Raw genomic sequence first — 22,077 nt, 5'->3', positions numbered from 1 at the left:
AGGAAGTTGCTAGAGTGTTAAACACTGTTGAGCTACCTGATAGCAAAAGCTGGTTTTAGTCTGAAATCTTCCTCTGAAATTGCCTGGCTTTCAGGAACTTGCAAGTGAACAGCAATGATTTATTGCCACCAATTTCTTCGCTTATTATCGCTTTATAACTGCAACATGAAAGACTGCATCAAAAAGATCCCGAACGTCTGCCATGGCTTTTACATGTCCATTCTGTCACTGAAGGAGTTGCAGTGATTCTTTCAGTTGTATCTGTAAGCTTGCACTGTATTTCCTTATTGAGAGCCTCTGCTGTTGCACAGTTGAGGCTAGTTCACAGTTGCAGTGTTTAAGCCATTTTTGATGCCTGTAGTGAATGCCTTTAGTGAGGCACTGTCGACCTGATCACGTCTCCTTTAATTTTAATTGATGTCTCCCATTTTTTTGTGTGTGTTTGTATGGTGGTTGAGAGCCACACCATAGCTTCTTAGATATGTTTGCAAATTTGTTCAGCCTAGTGCTGTCCCCTTGCTTTACAATTTCTCATCCAAGTTTATAATTTCAGAGTCGCAGATAAAGCTGCTAGCTTTCCTGGTGACCTGGGCACTACTATGTTAGCTGGCTAAAATATCACTGCTATGAGCAGTTTCTTCAGTGTCATACTGCGCTTAATGTTCTAAAAATAAAGCATAGTAATTTGTTTCTGTATGGTGCTTGCCTGCAAAACAGCAGTATTGTGTTTGCAAGCTAGGCACATAAGTCTACACATGTTTACACGAATGGATTGGTCCGCTTTTTATTATTGCCAAAAATGATGAAAAACATACATGACCGGAATATTTTTCAAAATCTCTGTGGGGAAGTTGGCCTTTAAATATTAAAATTTTGTAAAAGGTGGTAGCAGTGCTTATGCCAAAAATATGTTTGATACTCTGTGCTTGTGTATCACAGTGAAAATAAAGCACCTTACTTTGTGTTGCTTTGAATTATTGCACTTTGCAGATTTGCCAAAATGCAGCACATATGGAAAATTTCACTCATGGCAGGAATCAAACTGACAGGAATACGGTGCTCCAAAATTCCATGAGTTTTTATGCGCTGTATCACTCTCTCTACATGCACGCGCACTTGAGCAACATTTTATGTTTCTTGCAGTTCGGCAGGTGAGAAAGGCTGGTTGCCAGTTGAGAATGGTGGCATAATCAGTACGGCACTTTTACCTGCTACACCTGCTAGTATTCCAGGAAAACCCTTATCAGCAAGAACATCATGCTGACCAATTATTTCAAGGAATCCTGATTCCAGCACGATTTGTGTGTCTGAGCAACGCCCACCATAGGATTTGGACTTGAATACAATGAGGCCAGAGGGGGCAATCGCAACTAAACATTTCAATGTAAAGCCGCTTTTGTACGTGGAGTAGAGGACATGTTGTTGCCTCACCTCTGATGGTGTTTCTGTGCGCACTTCAGTGCAATCGACAATGAGTGTGCAGTCAGGATAGTTGCCCTTAAAACACTCTGGACGTGTATCCCGTATCACTTGCATATGTGGCTTATATATCCACTTTCTTGTAGCACCCGCAAGCGTGCCCAGAACTGCATGAAACGTTCGTGCTGCTGTTGTTTCATGAATGGCAAAAATTACTGCAATTGCACTAAAAGGCACTCTGTGCTTCATTTTGAATAGAAATATTAAAAGTTTGTTCGGAAGGCTGACATCAGTACTCTTATCTCTCGTGTGAGGCAGGAGACTTAACAGGAGCGAGAAAACATTGTCTGAAACGCCACAGAGATCTCTCACTGCACCGGGTGTTAAGGAAACTGTGTCGAATCCCCCAAAAAAGCAAACCCTAGAGTCTGGTCCTGCGGCACGGTGTGATAGGCATGGCAAATTTCCTGCTGGTGTTATGAAGCATGGTGCGGCTGATTCTTCTTTCTGGCACACCTTTTGCACTGTAAGGTCTAATGCCTCAATGTGCTCCTCTTCAAGATTGTATTCAATCTGAAAGTCGCAAATGAGAGAGAATATGAACCGAGCTCAAGCAAACGGTGAACGTACCAGCTCCAGGCTACTGTGTCCATTTGGCGGTTCAAGGCATGACTGCTGCTGATACAAGCCTCCAGCCAAACTGTGAATGTCATTGTCCTGTATAAATGGAAAAAGTCAATTAACTGCTGCTGATTGGAGCCTCCAACCAAACTGTGAGTGTCCTTGTCCTGTGTAAACGGAAAAAGTAAATTTTTCTATGATTTCTGAACCAAAATGCAACATTGTTTTCCACTTGCCCTCCTTTCACTTTGTTGTGATGGCTCCTGGCAATTCGTAGGCGATTTCGCACATGCTCGAGCTCGCTCTGCCCATCTGGTAAGAAAAAAAAAACATAGAATCGGTGCACTTGTATGTACGGTTTTTAAAGACATCCCCCACTGCATCAACGCGACATTAATGTGATAGGTTGATGAAGAAGACATTTAAGATTAGTCGAAAGGCGACTCTTGGACTTTGAAAGCTAACTAACACCTCGTCAGCCGCTACAGTCTTTGTATTGTTGAAACCAATAAACTATAAAATGGAGTTAGGTGTCGCGATAGCCCGGAAACAAAACTCTCGACTGCGTACAATTAAGCGACTGGGGTATGCGAACGTACCAAGCAGCAGTGGTGTATTGAGATGTCGAAGCGTACATGGAGGCTTTTACTATAAATCAACAGTTTGCATCGTTTCTACTGCAATGCAGAAATAGCCCAAGAAATAATGAAGGCGGCCGCGATCGTTCGTGGCCAGGGCGACGTCCGATCGTCCGCGTTATCAACGGGATCAGCCGGCCTTGAACGGTGGATGACGAGTGGCATAAAACGAACAGTTTGGCCTTTATGGTTGTCTAACACCTGCTCACTGGCACAGTAGCCGAACACAGCGCAAATTTCCAACCGCCTGACTGGCCCTTACGCGCGCGTCGTGCAAGTTCCGCTCCTCTCGGCAACAAGTTGACGGTGCGGCTTTCTCGAGGCGCGATCGCTCGATGCCTAATTTAACACAACCCACAACAATGACACGTAGTTTTGCTTTAAAAAACCTCACCGGTGGTAACGCTCTGTTGGTGCCGAAGGGTCGCATGGAACCGTGCAGCGGTATGCTGAAGGAAAAATTGTTGGCACGTAGGCGGGATGGTGCATGCAATTACTCTTTGCATTGCCGAAGAAGTGACGGCTGCATATTCTGGTGCTCGCATTCGGCTGCCATGGCTTGCCGTCAGGCCTGTCGAACAAGTTAAGCATATAAGTTCAAGCGTAGTCCCACCTGTTTAATTGTCACGCTTTAAAATTCAACACGCTCACCCAGCACGTCGAACAGCTTGTATCCAACGTTGCCGCCGCTCTAACTCGTACGGCTTTGAAGGGAATGTGTAAAAAGACACGCTGCTATCATAGCCTTCTTGGTTGTGGCACTTAAAAACACAGCAATACCGCCGGCCTCGAAGTTTCTTTTTCCGCGTTTCACCTATGGTTTCACTTTCACGCACCGCGGTGTCGTTGACGTTTGCTGCCATTTCTATTTGTTTGTATTACTGAAAACTTCCAGCCGCTTCCAAGAGGGCGGCGCTGCATGTTCGTCGAAACTCCAGCGCTGGTTCCCCATAGCTAGTCAGGACAGGGGCGGACTGAAGTATCCCACAAAAGAACTAATCACAGTGTTGATGAGTCTCCAGAAATTTGTGGACATTGTGTTGTACTACAGGAAAGCCATTGAAAAACCTCTAAAAGCCAGCGTGGAGCGTGCTGTTGCCATTTTGATGGATGCTCTAATCTTGCAATGCAGAAATTAAGATGCGAGTCACAGGAAGCAGTTCCTGGAAGTTCTGTGCCGCAAGTTTATTAAACCATTGCTCAGCAACCATGCCATGAACGTTACAGATAAGAACTCTGTGATGAAAATGCATGCTAAAAAACCACTGTCACGTAAAGTGCTAAAATTGTAGTACTTCTAACATGTTTGTCCTTGTTCTGTGATTGATCTACTGTGGAAAAAATATATGCTATTCCCCCTTTCTCCTCGCATTTAGGTCTTCTGCTCATAATTGGATTAAAGAAGTCATAAAAAAACTAAGGGTACTTTTTGGGAGCTAAATGGGGTTGCCTCAAGAAAATGCTTATTAGGAAGCATTTCTTCAGGGGTTAAAACTGTACAGCACGCAAATGAAACGGGCGTCGTCAGGTCGTAAAAGCTGCTTTTTTGCTTGATATAAAAATAGTTAATACCAATACAGTGCTTACCAGGCAAGGACCAGGTGCAGACACTGTATCGGCAGCTAACGATGAACACCAGAACCGCGCCGTTTGAGGAAAGGATTTGAGAGATGGGATGAAAGCAGGCCCCTAGTAAAGGGCTCCGGTTAAATTTCAACCGCTTGGGGTAATCTAACGTGCACTGATATCGCACAGTGCACGAGCGCTTCTCGTATTTCGCGTCGATCGAGATGCGGCCACCGCAACCAAAATTCGCTTATTCGGTTGCCATAACCACTGAGCCACATATGCGGCGAGAATGATCCGTCTGCGTTTTCGACAAACTCAGAAGTGCGTTTTCGACAGCATAGACCATCATCGTACAAGCGCAAGCGAAAAAGCACGGCCTCGCCTGGCCTACCATACCTGGCCTGCGCTTGCCTGTACTCGCGATGGATGGATGGATGGATGTTATGAGCGTCCCCGTTGGAACGGGGCGGTGGGTTGCGCCACCAAGCTCTTGCTACTATACTGCCTAATATTCTACCTAGGGTAAACAATGAAAAAAGACAAAAACAAAATAGTATGAACTACCACGCCCAAATTTTCTGATCCCCTATTAAGAACTGTGCTTTTGTACGTCTCCGTCTTTTGTCGTTTCCCTACTTTTCTTCCACCAATCCTCCACTCGCTTCTTACTAATGTCTATTGCGGACATGTTTGCTTTACCACTGCTCCCTCTGAACCCAAGGGCTTCAAGGAGGCCAGTGGTGCCTAAATCGACCGCTGGGTAGACGTCTTCACATTCTAATAAAACATGCTCCGTAGTTTCCCTAGCTTTACCACAGCAAGCACATGCTTCTTCTTGCTTCTTATATCTCGCTTTATAGGTGCGTGTTCTAAGGCATCCTGATCTCGCTTCGAAAAGTAATGAGCTTCCCTTTGAGTTATCATAAATGGTTTCTTTCCTGATTTCGTTTTTTCCTCTTAAGTAGTTACTCATGGCAGGTTTCTTTTCCATTGCCGCCACCCATGTGATTAAATCAGCTTCTCTGACTTTCCGCTTGACCTTTGTTGTTGTGTTGTCCACCCTACAGGCCGCATACTTGCTGGTAAGCTTCCTAGTTCTTTTCCTCCACTGTGAATCAATGTTTTTTCTGTACAGATACCTGAACACTCTCCCAGCCCATTTACTTTCTTCCATATTCCTCAGCCGTTCTTCATACTCAATTTTACTGCGAGCTTCCCTCACTTCAAAACTAGTCCAGCCCATATCACCCTGCACAGCTTCATTTGTAGTCTTCCCGTGAGCACCCTATGCGAGGCGACCCACTGACCTTTGGTTCCCGTCGAGTCCTGATTGTACCCCTGATGTATAGCAAACAACCGCATTTCCAAAAGTCCTCGAACCATTACACCTTTCCACATACCTCGGAGGACCTCGTACCTATTGTATCCCCAAGCGCTCTGTGCTTCATTATGGCTGCATTTCTCTTCCCCTTTACTGTTATGGTTTTTTCCTGTGTTTCCATATATCTATTGCCTTCGTTTATGCATATACCAAGGTATTTATATTGTTACCCGAGGTATTTCTTGGCCCTGTATCTCCACTGTCTGTTCACTGTTTTCGTTGAATACCATAACACCTGATTTTCTAACACTAAACTTCAAGCCTAAATCGTTGCCTTCCTGTCCACAGATATTAGCCAGACGTTGCAAATCACTTTGCTTGTTAGCTAGCAACACAATGTCGTCCGCATAAAATAAACCTGGGAGTTGCTGCTCTATTACTGTACCCGCCTGTTTGTATGAGACATTAAACCCGATATAACTTCCTTCTAGCGCCCTCTCCATCCTCACCATGTACATCATAAACAACAGCGGGGATAAAGGGCACCCCTGCCTCAGTCCCTTGTTGATATGAACTTTCTCCTCGCTCCTCATCCCTTCCCATTCAACGCAAACGGTATTTTCTACGTAAATCTCTCTCAAAAGCTGTATACAATCGTTACCTAAGCCTTCCCCTTCCAGGATATCCCACAATATGTTGCGGTCCATGTTGTAGGCTCCTGTAATGTCTAAAAAGTCTACATACAACGGTCTGCTTTCTGCTTTTGATATTTCAATACACTGAGTAAGAACAAACAAGTTGTCATCCAAACGCCTACCTATTCTGAAGCCATTCTGAAGCTCTCCCAAAATGCCATTATTCTCTGTCCATGCTTGAAGCTTTAATTTGATTGCCTGCATTGCTAGCCTGTATATTACCGATGTAATGGTCAACGGTCTATACGAGTGAATTCTGTCTTTATCCCCCTTTCCTTGATAAATCAAATTCATTCTACTTTGTCGCCAACTGTCTGGTATTCGTCTATCTTTTAAAGTTCTTTCCACTGCTTTCACCAGAGCTTCGTTACTTTTTGGTTATAGTTCATTTATCAGCCTAATGGGAACCTCGTCTAGCCCTGTGGCTGTACGCTTAGGAATTTTCTCTTCCGCTTTCTTCCAGTTTAAATTCGTTAGCACCAGCTGCTTTTCCCCTTGGGTCTCTTTCATGCTCTTTTTTTCAACAAGTATAACCTCGTCATTGCCTTGGAAAGATTCGGCTGTTGCTTTTCGGATGTTATTTATTGCCGCTTCTCCTTCGAGTATGTTTTCATCTTCGTCTAGGATATGTTGTTGTATTGTTGTTGACTTCCTGCCTAATAATTTTATGTGGTTCCAAAATATTCTAGGTGCGGCCTTCTGTTTCTCACGTATTTCTGACAACCAACGTTCACTTTCACCTTTTAATTTTGCTTGCACCAGTATTTGAACCATAGACTTTTTCTCCCGGTATATTTCCCATTTACTAGTTACTTCATCCTGTGGCAACTGCGCCTTCTTTGCCTGCCTGTGCTCTCGAGATGCTTTCTGTCGTTCGGCGATCGCTTCTCGTATCTCCTTGTTCCACCAGCTTTTCGGTTTCTTTTTTCCTTTCCAACGAACATGTTGGTTCTCTTTCCGTATTTCTGTCTTTATTACACTTATAAGCTCACCATATTCCCACTCTTTAATGGCCATTTGCTAAGTTCTTCCTCAACTCTAGTGACTGTATTTGCTATTTGTTCAGCGTTCAAATTTGGACTGGCCATTTTGCTCCCCTTGCTCTCTTTCCCAACTACATATCCCATTTTCAATATGACACGTTTATGGTCACTCCCTATGCTGTTAAACCCTTCCTCATCGATGACCATTTCTCTCAACTTATGAGTTCCTTCTGTCATCAGACAGTAATCAATGGTCGATTGCCGGTTGCCCACTTCCCACGTGATCTGTCGTTCACACTTAGGCCCTGTATTCACGATCACGAGGATATTTTGCTCACAAAGGTCCAGCATTGACTTCCCGTTATTGTCGGTATAGCCATCTAAATCCTGTATGTGGGCATTCATGTCACCTAATAGGACAATTTCAGCACCGCTCCCGAAACCCTTAATATCAGCGCTTATGCATTCCACTAACTCTTTATTCTTCTCTGTGCAATTTTTTCCGGTCCACAAATACGTAACGCCCAGCCAAGTTTCTTTCCCACTCATTGTACCTGATAAGATGCTCTTGATATTGTGAATTTACTCTTTTCCATTTGGCTCCCTGATGGATGAGCGTTCCGACTCCCCCTCCCTTTCTTTCAGACTTAGTTCTGTTGCACCCTTCCCAAACATAATTGTCAATAACTGGTGGCTCTTCTGAGTCTCTAAGGTGCGTTTCTGTAACCGCATACACCCCTATTTGTTCTCTGTGTAACTGCTCCTCAATCTCTGCCCACTTTTCCTTTCTTCTGCCGCCCTGCATGTTTATGTAACCTATTGCATGGCGAGCTCTTTTTCTTGTTTTCCTCCTTTTTTCTATTATCGATGGCGATGCTCTTATGATGTTCCCCTAGGGGTCCTTCTTCATTACTATCTACTCTGACCTCCTGAGCGCCCGCGGGCCCCCTAAAAAAGCAACAGCGCGACCACCAAGTCGCCAGCCCACTTCTCGTGCTAACCTGTAATTGAAGTGGATCCCATCTCGCTTAAAACCACCGCAACTTCTCACTTCCCTGTTTACCTCGACAGTTTACTTCGATAGTGTCAGCCAGCAACGCCGCACTCCGGCCAGCGTGCGCAACGCGGCGTCCCGCGCGCTCCCTTTGTTCAGTACCCTTTCTGACGGGCATTGAAAGAATAGAGGCGCTGGGCTACCTGACGACGCCGTTGTCGCCGCTGCTTCCGCGAACGGCATTCCTCGCAGCTGCGTGTCGACTTATGTCTCGAATTCCGACTCATCCGCCTTTACGTTGGTTTTCTAAGAATCCTCCCAAGGTCCGAATTCGCCGATCCAATGTGCAGAAAAGCCTGCCAACTTGACTTCCCTCTTATGTGCGAAGCGCAAACGTCACTGTTGGTCTGCGCTTGCTTTTTTTTTTTTCAAGCCTCGCATATTTCTCTCTTGGACGGGGAGTGCTCTCGTCGCACTGTGTGCCGGCAGGCAGCGTGGCCTTTAGTGTTGTGAACGCTGGTGCACGTTGCTACCCGTTTCTTCCACGGATTAAGTTATTTGCTGTGCGACGGTGTTTATTGCCCGCAGTTGATCATCCAACGCGGCGATGGTGTACTGCTGCGTACCGCTTTGAAAGTCGCAGTTGGGTAAGACTCGGGGCGTTTCTTTTCATCAATTCCCGAGTGATTCAGAACTGTTTGCAAAGTGGCTCAAAAACATCTCCAGAGAAAATTTCGTCTTCAACGACAAGTCGGCATCGATTGTGGTTTGCAGCCGGCATTTCCTCGCGAGTGACTGCGTTTCAGAGTGCCGCATCAGAAAACTTTTGCCTGGTGCTGTGCCAACCGTGTTCGATGAGTACCCGTGCTACCTGGTGCCCAGTGTGAAAAAGCCTCGCAAGAAGCCCGCAGACAGAGCCTGTTTATCTTGTCGAAAGCCGCATAAGCGCAAAGCGGAATCGCAAGCACGGACATTTCCGAGCTGCCAGATGACTATTCTGCTAAGAATCCTAGCATCTCTACTCAGACTATAAATAATGAGGCAAAACGAACAAGCGGGTATGTATCCCTGATTAGAAGGCTTCGGAAACAGGTTGCTTACCAACGCTCAAAATGCGGCAAGATACAGAACAGCTTGACGCCGAAAGAAGAATTCTCGCCTTCTATCGTGGGAACAAAAGACATGCGTCAGTTAAGAGAATTGTTGGCTATGGCGGAAAGGGGGACAAAAAGCCACCTTTCTTTTACATCAGATAGACAGCTATGGGCAGAAGCGACCAGCATATCCAGAAGAGGTAATAAGGGAATGCGTTGTGTGGCGCTTTCTTTCGCCTAAAGGATACGACCACGCTCGGACGTCTCAGCTGCTTACACTTCCAGCCAAATGCACTCTTCAACGTACAGTCTTATGCTTTGTGCTTCATGGCATCTCCAGTTCTTACAGAATTCCCTGCTCGTACTACTTTACTAAGCAGCTCAGGGGGAGAGACCTATATGCGTGGACTAAAGAAGTGATAGCCGCAGTCGAGTGATGTGGCTTTTTGGTTGTGCGCATTGTAACGGACAATTATTCTTCTAACACCACGATGTTTAAGTTTATGGGCAATCGCTGCCTGTCGACAGTAGTGAAGCACCCACAGGATCCTCATCGAGTAATTTTTTTAAGCTTCGACCCCTGCCATGTCCTAAAAAACATCCGAAGCCAGTTTCTTGAACGCGAGCTGACAGACAGTTCAGGTGTCATCTGCGGGGCATTCGTACAAAAGCTTTACGAGCTCCAGAAGGGGATGACTGTCAAGTTGGCACGCAACCTAACCTGCAAGCACATCTACACGAAGAATCTAGAAAAAATGAATGTGCTGCGGGCTGTGCGAATATTCTTGCCCCAGGTAATAGCAGCAATAGAGCACCTCCAAGAAAACGCAAAAGGAGACCCTGCCTTTTACATTTTCAGAAAAGCTAGCTCCACAGTCCATTTCATGAAGACAGTCAAACAGTGGTTCGATATTCATGACACGACATATGCTGGAAGCGGTAACAAGATGCTCATTACAAAAGCAGATGACACTCGCCTGCTATGACTAACCGGTGAGTTCACCTCCTATATGGAAGGCATACAACAGACTTCCAAAGCAGTAGGAAAAAGCGCTTTCACCGATGAGACCTTCCAAGCTCCGCTGTTCACTACAAAGTCTACTGTACAGACGGTAGAATTCCACCTGCGGAGAGGTGTCAACTCCATTCTCACCAGGAAACTCAACAGTGACCCCATTGAGGGCCTCTTCGGAAAATTAAGAATGATGTGCGGAAGGAACGACATGTTGGATGCGAGAGCTGTAACGGCGGCACTTGACCACATTGCCAAGACTGAGTCTTCAATTGGCAGCCGAGTAAAGACAGAATGCGTCGACGCCGAGGAAATGATTTCCACTCTGCCGCAAGCAGTCTTTGAAGAACTGAAGCATTTCAACGAAACTCCTGTCACCTCATCGCCCTCTGTCACATACTCTGGTTTAACTTACGTCGCCGGATACATGCTCAAGTTGATCAGTGACTTCGGATGTGACGCTTGCAATATCCTTCTTCAAACTAGCGAGAGGACTGGTCCTTTCTACACTCTTCTGCAAGGCCAAGATTCCAGTGGACTGTACTACCCAAAACCAGAGTTTGTAGCCCTCTTGGACAAGGTCGCATATTTCTTTGCAAAAGTTGTCTTGCACTTGCCACGCACTAATGTTCTGGAAATACTTCAAATCCTCATTCAACCACAGCTTGAAAACTCGCCTTTGCTCAGTTGTTCAGAAGGAACCGACAACAGCCATGCCATGGGGTCTGCTTTTTTGATGTCTGAAAAATTTCTCAGAATACTTCTTGTTAACTACACCAAGAAAGTCACCGACAGGAACGAGAAGCCAGCTAATTATGTGCATAAACCATCCAGGAAGCTTTTCAGACTGTGAACTTTTCTTCTTTTTGTTTGGCACTCTTCCCACTTCCACAGCGTTGTTCATGCCATTTTCTTTGATGGGAAGTTGTTGATCACTCATGTACTAAACCGACTGAATCTGCAATAGATGTGCGTCAGTCGCGATGCTATAGATATGTAGAGTGTTTCAGCCAACTGATATGTTCTGCACGTAAAGCATATTGGAGTTATGGATCTGAGCGCACCGCATTGGACACCTTGAATTTAGCTGTGAATAAATTTGTTTTCGTTTCTCTGAATCCGTCCAGCGTCATGAATTCGTGCTAAATCCGCTTTCGTGCAAAACAAAAACGGCAGCGCTTGAGGTTTCAGGAGCTATATTTTATACGCTTCGCAATTAGGAATCTGTCATATAAACGCTTGAGGTAGCTTATAATTCTACACACTCGTTAAAACCCGTCAGTAGACAAACTGACGAGGCTGATAGATTTGTTTCTCTCCAAATTTAACGGGTAGAAAGTGTTGACGTGAGTGTACCAAAGCCTCATGCGACCATGCAGTCATACTGAAGAAGAGCACGCGATGGCGCGCGGTAGTTATTCTGTTGTTTATAACTCTTAGCTGTCAAATCGAAGAGGCTGATTGCGCGGTCTTTGCATAATGCATAGGGGTGAAATATCAGGACTTGACGGTTACCACTCACGCGGGACGGACTTGGAGTGGGCGCGCGTTCTCCTTCTGCGTGAACGGCGGTCGCAGCGGCGGAGCTGTGGGGCAGTGGCGGCCCCACCGCGGTGCGGTGTGAAAGCGAAAATGCTCGCGAATCCTGCCGCCGCGCCGCAGAAATCGGTTTCGAGCGGCGGGGGGAAACGCGAGGTGGCGTCGCCGCGTGTGGACGTGTCTCGTCGGCTCCGTGAGTTTTTGGGTGTAGCGCCCGTTCTTTTTGCTATATCCTAGTGGCTCTTTCACGCGACATGTGTGAAGATTTCCGCGACGTTTTGAGACTATTTTTGAAGATGTGTGTGCGTTAGAACGCTTGTTATTGTGACTTTTGTGATTCCTCGCCTACGAGAGCTTGGTGGCTCTCCGATGATGATATGTGGTGTTTAATGGCGCAAGGGCCAGGTTTGGCCAAAGAGCCCCATGACAAGTGGTGATGTTGACGATGTGTTATGGAGATGTGACTTGGCTGTAAAGTGGCCTAAAAATTGTCGCTGTAAAGTGCGTAAAATCTACGTGCTATAAAATTATGGCGATGACAGATGACGAATACTATGAACACTAAAATCCATCGTGAAAGAATGATGCAGAATAGAAAATATATGAGATGGTAAAAATGCCTGGAGCACTGTTGCCTCGCCAGAGCCCTTCAAACACAAGGGCCTAGAGGCACGTGCTACACGAAAGAACTATCGCAGCGCCATCCTCTGAAGAGAGGAGACGCTACGAACATGTTGGGCTAACAACATGCAACACAACATCTTTCAGATAACTTAGGACTGCGTTAGTGTCGAAGAGCGGTTCTGGGCCGAGTAACATTACAGGATGAAGGGGAATATGCTGTCGGTATGCTAAGGGAAAATGTTTCTTTCTTTCATATTCGGCTTCCCGACACTCCAGTAGGACGTGGAGGACGGTCAGCCTCTCCCCGCATCTACTACAGGTTGGAGGCTCGTTTCCTGTGAGTAAAAAGTTATGTGTTCCAAAAGTGTGTCCTATTCTAAGACGGCAGAATAGGACATCTGTCCTGCGGGATTTTGTTACAGGAGGCCAGAAACCTAATTGTGGCTTTATTACATGCAGTTTATTATTGATTTCTTCGTCCCACATGCGTTGCCAGTGGCTTCGTAGTTTCCTTCTTAAAAAAGGCTTCAGGTCTGTGACAGGGACCGAAGCAGTAGGATTAATTGCATGCAATGAGATTGATGTGGCCATCTGGTCGGCTAAAACGTTTCCCTCGATGCCCCTATGTCCAGGTACCCAGCATATGATCACATGTTGGTTAGATACATATGCTTTGCACAGTGCGGAGTAGAGATCATTAAATACTGGATTTCTGTGATTACAGAAAGACATCAAGGCCTTCACAACACTGAGGGAGTCCGTATATATAATTGATTTCTGGAGCTGTGATTTATTTATATGCTTTACGGCCGACAGCAGTCCGTAGGCCTCAGCCGTAAAGATACTAGTTTCCGGGTGCAGTACGTCGGATTCCGAGAAGGATGGACCGACGGCTGCATAAGACACCCCATCGTGTGACTTCGATGCGTCTGTGTAGAACTCCGTGCAGGAGTATTTGTACTGGAGTTCCCGGAAATGCATCTTGATTTCAATCTCTGGAGCGTTTTTTGTAACTTCCATGAAAGATGTATCACATTGTATCAGCTGCCACTCCCAAGGAGGTAGCAGCTTGGCTGGATGCATTAGGCGAAGTTCGAGGAGTGGAACATGCATTTCATGACTAAGCTCCCTCACACGCAGAGAGAAAGGCTGTCTTACGGAAGGACGATTACGAAATAGTGTAGCATATGTCATATCATTAATGGTGTTAAAACAGAGATGTTCGGGATTAGAGTGGACTTTCAAAAAATATGTTTGGCTGATGTATGTTCTCTGGATATGAAGTGACCACTCATTCGATTCTGCATATAAACTTTGTACGGGACTCGTTCTGAAAGCTCCTGTGGCTAAACGGATACCCAGATGGTGAACAGGGTCTAGCATCTTTAGTGCGCTCGGGGCGGCAGAGTGATAAATGACGGCACCATAGTCTAGTCGCGATCGAATGAGGCTTTTATATAGATTCATTAAACACTTCCTGTCACTACCCCACGTAGTCTGGGATAGAAGTTTCATTATGTTCATTGTTTTCAGACATTTTTCTTTAAGATGTTTAATGTGTGGGATGAAAGTGAGTCTGTAGTCAAGTATGACACCTAGAAATTTGTGTTCTTTGTTTACAGGTATCTGTTGTCCACACACTTCTACGCAGGGATCCGGAACCAGGCCTCTCTTCCTTGTAAACAAAACACAAGAACTCTTATGGGGATTGATTTTGAATCCATTTTTCTCTGCCCACCCTGACACCTTGTTCAAACCATGCTGCACCTGTCTTTCGCACACTGCGAGGTTACAGGATTTGAAACCTATTTGAATGTCGTCCACGTAGACAGAGTAAAAGATGGCGGGTGGTAAGGAAGCACGAAGTGTTGTCATCTTAACAATAAAAAGTGTGCAACTGAGCACGCCACCCTGGGGTACACCGGTTTCTTGTGCAAAAGGACGTGACAGCACATTGCCTACTTTCACCCGGAAGGTACGATTGGACAGGTAGCTTTTTATTACGTTTAGCATATTACCATGAATTCCCATTTCTGACAAATCTCTCAAGATTCCATAGCGCCAGGTCGTATCGTACGCCTTCTCCATATCGAGGAATATCGATAAGAAGAACTGTTTGTGTACAAACGCGTCACGAATATGTGCTTCAATACGTACAAGATGGTCGGTTGTGCAGCGCCCTTCTCGGAAGCCACACTGAAAGAGATCAAGCATTTTGTTTTGTTCAAGGAAATGGATGAGTCGCCGATTTATCATTTTTTCAAATACCTTACACATGCAGCTTGTGAGGGCTATCGGGCGGTAACTTGCCACTGAAGAAGGGTCTTTCCCTTGTTTCAAAACAGGGACCACAATGGCTTCTTTCCATGCCGTTGGAAGGTACCCTGCGTCCCAGATAGTGTTGAAGAGTGTAAGTAGTGTTACTTGTGTGTCATTGTGTAAGTTTTTGAGCATTGCATACATGATTCTATCGGATCCCGGTGCAGAGGTCTTGCATGCGCTCAAGGCAGCTTTCAACTCGGCAGCACTAAAAGGGCAATTGTACGGTTCATTCTGTCGACATTTATTGATGAGTGGCTTGCATTCTTCTATTTGTTTATATTTTAGGAAGGGTTGTGAATAATGATTTGAGCTTGATACACTCTCAAAGTGTTCCCCCAGTGAGTCGGCTTGATCTTTCAGTGTATCGCCCTGTGTATTTACTAGTGGGAGTGAATATGTTTGCCGCCCTCTAATTCTATTTACGCGGTTCCAGACTTTCGCCTCATCTGTAAACGAGTTAATACTTGATAAAAAGTTCTGCCAACTTTCTCTTCTGGCCTGCCTGCGGGTTCTCCTGCCTTGAGATTTTACTTTCTTAAAGTTGATAAGATTCTCTGCAGTGGGGGAAGCGCGTAGCAACCCCCACGCTTTGTTCTGTTTCTTACGAGCAATCGTACATTCCTCGTTCCACCACGGGACACGCCGTCTGCATGCCAAACCGCTTCCTTCAGATATGCATTTAGATGCGGCATCTATTATGAATGCTGTAAAATACTCCACAGCGGCATCGATTTCTAGAGAAGACATATCAGCCCATGAGAGTCTAGATAGATTTCGAAATTTCTCCCAGTCGGCTGTATCTATCTTCCACCTAGGAACTTGTGGGGGAAATTCATTTTCTTTAGATGTTCTTAGCAGTACGGGGAAGTGATCGCTCCCGTAAGGATTGCTCGTAACTTCCCATTTGAGCTCAGGCAGTATAGACGCGGAGACTATACTAAGGTCTATTGACGAAAAGGATCTGTTTGCAAGAGAATAATATGTGGGTTCTTTCGTATTTAGAAGGCACGCTCCAGAAGAAAAAAGGAACTGTTCAACGAGACGACCTCGCGCATCGATGCGAGAGTCTCCCCACAAGGTGCTATGCGCATTGAAATCGCCAAGAACAACATAAGGTTCTGGCAATTCATCTACATAGGATTGAAATTCATGTTTCGTTAATTTGTAATGTGGGGGTATGTAAAGAGAGCTAATGGTGATGAGTTTGTTTAGGAGAACAGCTCGAACCGCCACTGCTTCGAGAGGCGTTTGTAGCTGTAAACGTTGACACGCAATGCTCTTATGGATAACAATGGCGACACCGCCCGATGATGCGACAGCATCATCGCGATCTTTGCGATAAGTTATGTACTGTCGGAGAAACTTTGTATGTTTGGATTTTAGGTGTGTTTCCTGTAAACACAGCACTTTGGGATTGTGTTTTTGAATGAGTTCCTGCATATCATCTAGGTTTCTAAGAAGACCTCTGATGTTCCATTGAATTATTTGTGTATCCATATTGGAAGTGAGTAGGTGCTGTGTGTCAGGAAACGGATGTTATGCCTTAGATTACAGAGCTCTTTCGAGGCCCTGTAATCGGGGTTTTGCCCTTTCTGGAGCGTTCGAGGGAGCCTCGCCGCTCCTTGGGCGCTTGGTGCGCCTTGAGGCTAGGTGTAGTGTCCATTGCCTCTTGTGAGGCGCCGGACACATGCTCTTGCGAGCGAGTTTTCTGTGAGGGTCCTGCCTCGGAAGGCAAGATCCCTGCGCCCACCAGCCCGGAGGTCGATGAGGCTCCCTGAGGGATCTGGCTGCGCCGGCTGTTGCCAGCGCTGGATGGGGCCGGGGAGGTGGGGGTAGCCTCGGCTGCGCCCACCTTCGTGGTCGTTGGCCCCGCCTGTTGTGTTGGCGAAGCAGCGGTAGCTGCAGTCGCCGAGGGGGCGGATGGCGTCACTGCCGCCTCACTGGGTGTGGGTCGGACAGCCGCCGGAGGCCGTTGTGGCGCTGCCCCCTGACGCGCCACTTCGGCAAAGGTGTGCTTTGGCAGGAAAGATACCCGCCTGCGTGCTTCTTTGAAACTTATGTTTTCTTTTACTTTAATCGTAACTATTTCCTTTTCTTTCTTCCAAGATGGGCACGACCGCGAGTATGCAGCGTGCTCGCCTTCACAGTTTACGCAGTGGAGAGAGTTTTCACAAGATTCAGAAGTGTGCTCATTAGCACTGCATTTAGCGCAGGTTTGGCGGCCTCGGCAGCTCTGTGAGCTGTGACCAAAACGCTGGCATTTGAAACAACGCAGGGGATTCGGGATGTATGGCCGAACACGGAGCTTGATATACCCGGCCTCGATGGAGTCGGGCAGGACACTTGTGTTAAAAGTAAGTATCAGATGTTTGGTCTGTATTTCCTTGTTGTCACGCCTCATCTTAATTCGCTTAACGTTGATGACGTTCTGCTCACTGAAGCCCTCCAAGAGCTCAGCCTCAGTCAGCTCCAAGAGATCATCATCGGAGACCACGCCACGGGTGGTATTCATAGTTCGATGCGGAGTTACTGTCACTTTGGCGTCGCCAAATGATACTAGCTTGGGTAGGTTTTCATATTGCTTCAGGTTTCGGAGCTCCAAGAGGAGATCACCACTTGCCATTCTGGATACCTTGTAACCTGTACCAAGAACTTGGGTCAGAGACTTGGATACAAGAAATGGTGAGATTGCTCTTACGGGTTTGTTTGGTGTTTCGGAGTGGACTACGTGGAAGCGTGGAAAAGTTTCTTTTTGACGGGCGAAAAATTCTAAAACATCATCGGTGCGCCCCCTCTTCAGGGAGCGATCAGGTAGTTGGGGAAAGGAGGTAGCCATATGAGATTGTAATTTCGGCAGTAACGCCAGCCACCCACCGTGGAGTCCTACAAGGGGACGCTGCAGGCCTGTGAAACACAGCCTGCAAACGCCAGCTGTACATTACCACTATAACCAAATATGAAATAACCTAGGTTGGATATTCACACAAGGTTAACCCTTGCTGCCTGGAAAAATCGGAAGTAAGCGGAAGCTAGGAGAAGACAGGAAAGATGAAAAGTAAGAGAAAGACGAAGGCTGGAGGGAGAGAGAGACAGGAAAAGGCAACTACCGATTTCCCCCGGGTGGGTCAGTCCGGGGGTGCCGTCTACGTGAAGCCGAGGCCAAAGGGGTGTGTTGCCTCCGCCGGGGGGCCTTAAAGGTCCGAACACCCAGCATCGGCTCAACCCCCAGGATCCCCTTTTCCCCGGACACGGCTAAGCCACGCACGGTTAAACGCGGGAGGGTCCAACCCTCGTGTGCTCGGGTACGTGGTGTCGCAACACACCAAACGCCTGCTGACGCAGGCGCCCCTGCGGGGGGCTCTCCGACGCCGTAGGCGTTGACACGCCTCGTGCGGGCGTCATGAACCCGGTTGAGGTAGTCGACGGGGAAGATCTTTCCCCGGAGGAGATGCTCAAGTGGCGACAAACGCACATATACGACGCCGCATATCAAGACTCACTCCGCAAGGACGCCATCACTGCCACGGCCAAGGCTGCTGTATGGAAACAGATGATCTCAAGGAATAACAAAGTGAGGCCTCCCAAGTTACCCGAAGGCTCATACAAGGCCATTTTTCGCATTCGCGGAGGCTTCGACGCCTCCCGCTTCAGCCACTTCCAACTCACCAAGATTCTCTCTACGGCAGCCGGCTTTCCAGCCACTGCGGAGCTGCGCCAAGACATCGTTACCATCAACCCCACCACCAACACAGTTACCCTCAGCACGGAAAGCTGCGATCGCTTGAAGAAATACCTCGCCATCAAGTCGCTCACAGCCGACGGCCAAGAGCACGAAGTCACCTCCTACAGCGTTCCAAACTCCGAGACGTGCAAAGGCATTATCTACATCGACAGAGTATGCCTGGGAGAAGTTATCTATGAAAAAGACATTCTGCCCATGCTTCGTGAGTGCAACCCACAAATGCACTTTTTAGAAGCCAGGCGAATGGGAAAAACTTCCGACGCAGTCCTCGCGACTTTCATGGGAACGAAAGTTCCTTTTTGGGTCAAATATGAAATGGCGATGCTCCGATGCAAGCCTTTTCGACAAAAAATCGAGGCCTGCACACGCTGTTGGAAAGTTGGACATCGACCGGACGTGTGCCCTACGCATACTGAGGATACTTGCCATAAATGCGGAACTGTGAATCCTCCGACTGATCATGTGTGCATTCCTAAGTGTGTACTATGTAGTGGAAGTCATGAGACTGGATCCATTCAGTGTCCACTACGATATAAGCCCAAAATCTCACTCCTCAAGGCTGACAAGACTCCTCCTCAATCCAAGACCAAGTCTTCTCCTTCACCCAAGAAGCAGGGACCTCTTCCTAAGAAAAAACAAGACGAAGATTGGCCTCTTCTATCCGCTGCTCCACCTAACAACAAATCAAGCTCTCCTCAGGTAAGCTGGGCATCGGTAGCTTCCCACAGCTTACCTAAACCTAAGCAACCTGATGCCCCAATCTATGCCCTCCTACAGCAGTTACAGGACGAAAATCGTCTTCTGCGTAAACAAATTCTCGACCTCCAAACCCCTTCTCCATGTACGACTACTACCACTCGATCTCAACCCTCTGCTGATGAGCAACCCACTGTAACTCCTCCCCCTGTCAGTGAGAATGGCGATCAATCTCTAACCATGGACACTTCTCCTCCTCCCACTACCATAACCGCCACAAAGCGCAAATCTAGTGGTGATGGGAGAGATACTTGGGAGGAACACGATAAGCTAAGTCGTAAACTCACCGCACACATTAGAAACTCTAACAATCGCTTTGAGGCCCTTGAAAAACGCATGGATGCCGTAGAAGCCAAGCTTGAGTCCCTCACTACTAACGTTCATAGCCTCAGTGCCCATATAAATGCTAAATTTAACCAGGATGACGCGCGACTTAGACAGATTGATGAGCGATTCAACCAAATTATCGAAAGACTCGATCGACTGCATGGCCGCATCCCCTAAGCGCTCCAACCTAGTTGTTTGGCAGTGGAATTGTAGGGGCTTTTCGAAAAAGAAGGCCAGTCTGCAACAATACATAGCCAATCTCACGCAACCGCCCGCAGTCATTGCTTTACAAGAAACGAATGGTTATGTTAAATTCCCCGGATACAACACATTCCAATGCAAAAGATGCGAACGTCCCAATACCGCGATCCTAGCACAAAAACATTTGACTGTTACTTGCTCCCATTTTGAGAATATCGACATTGATCACGACTTCGTAGAAATACTTCCTAAAAAGACCAGGTCAGCTCCTATTTACATCCTTAACGTTTACAGCAGTCCCAGCTCTAAACACCACCGTTTTACTACCCTTTTTGCTCGTGCTAAACAGGAAGCTCGAAGAAACCCGCTCCTCATTGTTGGCGATTTTAACTCTCCAAATCAACTATGGGGTCACACTACTTCCACACCTAAAGGTCGAGCTTTATGGACCCACATTCAGGATCAACTCACCCTCCACAATGACTTCGACACACCCACTCGCTTAGGAAATAGTGTCTCCATAGATACATCACCAGATCTCACCCTCACCTCTCGGGTTAGCTTAACTAAATGGGAAAACCTTCAAATCAATTTTGGTAGCGATCACTACGTCATACAGATTTCTGTTACCTTCTCTCACAAGCCCTTTCACACTCTGCCTCCCAAACTTACGGATTGGGACAAATTTCGGAAAACTCGTGCAAATAATGCTCCCAATTCCATTCTTGATCTACAGCAATGGATTAGTCAACTCCAAACGGACGTTGACAATCATACTACAACTATGCCACCTGATGCTCCTTTTAAAACAGCTGATACCAAACTATTACACATGTGGCAAGCGAAGGAATCACTATTAAAGCAGTGGAAAAGACGCCGCCATAACCGCAGGCTTCGCATACGTGTAGCTCGACTTGACGATGACATACAAGCATATGCGACCCAACTAGTTAATCAACAATGGGGCCAAGTATGTGAGAGCATGCGTGGTAATCTCAGTAGTAAAAAGACTTGGCAACTGCTGAGACATTTGCTTGATCCCTCGACCTCGCGCGCGCAACACAGTCACTACATCACTCAATTATTGCACAAACACAAGGATAATATTCCCCATCTTTTTCAGGAGCTTGCACGATTACACCTCCCTCCTACCACAACCCATGAAAATTCAGATTATACAGGCGATGTTAACGAACTTCTAGACGCCCCAATAACGAAGGCAGAAGTGCGACATGCCTTAGCTTCCCTTAAAACTACATCTGCTCCCGGTATAGATAATGTAAATAATAAATTACTCCGAAATCTGGACGACAAATCAATCTCTGCCCTCACAGAATACTATAACCATTGCTTCGATAACAGCTCTCTTCCGAGCTCGTGGAAAACTGCTAAAGTAATCTTTATTCCCAAACCCAATAAACCCTCTGACACAGCTAATCTTAGACCTATTTCCCTCACGTCGTGCTTGGGCAAAACGCTCGAACATGTCATGCTTAATCGCGTCAATAAATACGCGGAAGACAATCAGTTATTCCCGCCGGAGATGATTGGCTTTCGCCAGTCGCTTTCTTGCCAGGACGCCATGCTAAGGCTCAAGCATGACCTTCTCACTCCTACGTTTAGTAAAGACACCCAAGCCATCTTAGGACTCGACCTTCGCGGTGCATTCCACAACATAGATCATGGATCTATCTTACGTGAGTTGAATGTTATTAACTGCGGTAGAAAAATGCATGACTACATCCGCGAATTTCTTACCAATCGCACAGCCATCATAAGTCTCAATGATCAAACTTCGCCCCCAATCACACTAGGTAGCTTTGGCACTCCTCAGGGTTCTGTGCTCTCGCCGTTTCTATTTAACCTAGCTATGAGGTCTATTGCTGGGAAGCTAGCACAAATACCGGATCTCCAATATTCTTTATATGCAGACGACATTACCTTATGGATTAAGGGTGGCTCGGATGGCTACATTCAAGATACCTTACAAGAGGCTGCAGACGCAGTGGCTACGAGAGCTGGGTTCATGAACCTCGAGTGCTCGCCCACCAAATCTGAGCTGTTAATTCTATCCGCAAATAAACGTGTTACGCCGAACATTCAGATTAACATTAACGGGAAGGAAGTTCCCGTAGTAGACAAAATCCGTGTACTTGGCATGCACATTCAATCTAACAGACTCAATACGTATACACTTCAAACGGTTACTGCCAGCGTAGG

The 22,077-nt window shown here is 46.6% G+C and overlaps 1 pseudogene; it reads right to left on the bottom strand.

Annotated features, from left to right (window-relative positions):
* Positions 1-954: 954 nt before the first annotated feature.
* Positions 955-3,108, bottom strand: LOC135915352 (uncharacterized; annotated as a pseudogene).
* Positions 3,109-22,077: the final 18,969 nt, after the last annotated feature.

The sequence above is a fragment of the Dermacentor albipictus genome, chromosome 1, assembly GCF_038994185.2.
Source record: "Dermacentor albipictus isolate Rhodes 1998 colony chromosome 1, USDA_Dalb.pri_finalv2, whole genome shotgun sequence".
Classification (NCBI taxonomy): domain Eukaryota; kingdom Metazoa; phylum Arthropoda; class Arachnida; order Ixodida; family Ixodidae; genus Dermacentor; species Dermacentor albipictus.
Note: the sequence above shows the minus strand (reverse complement) of the source record. Positions and strands in the feature narration are given on the sequence as shown.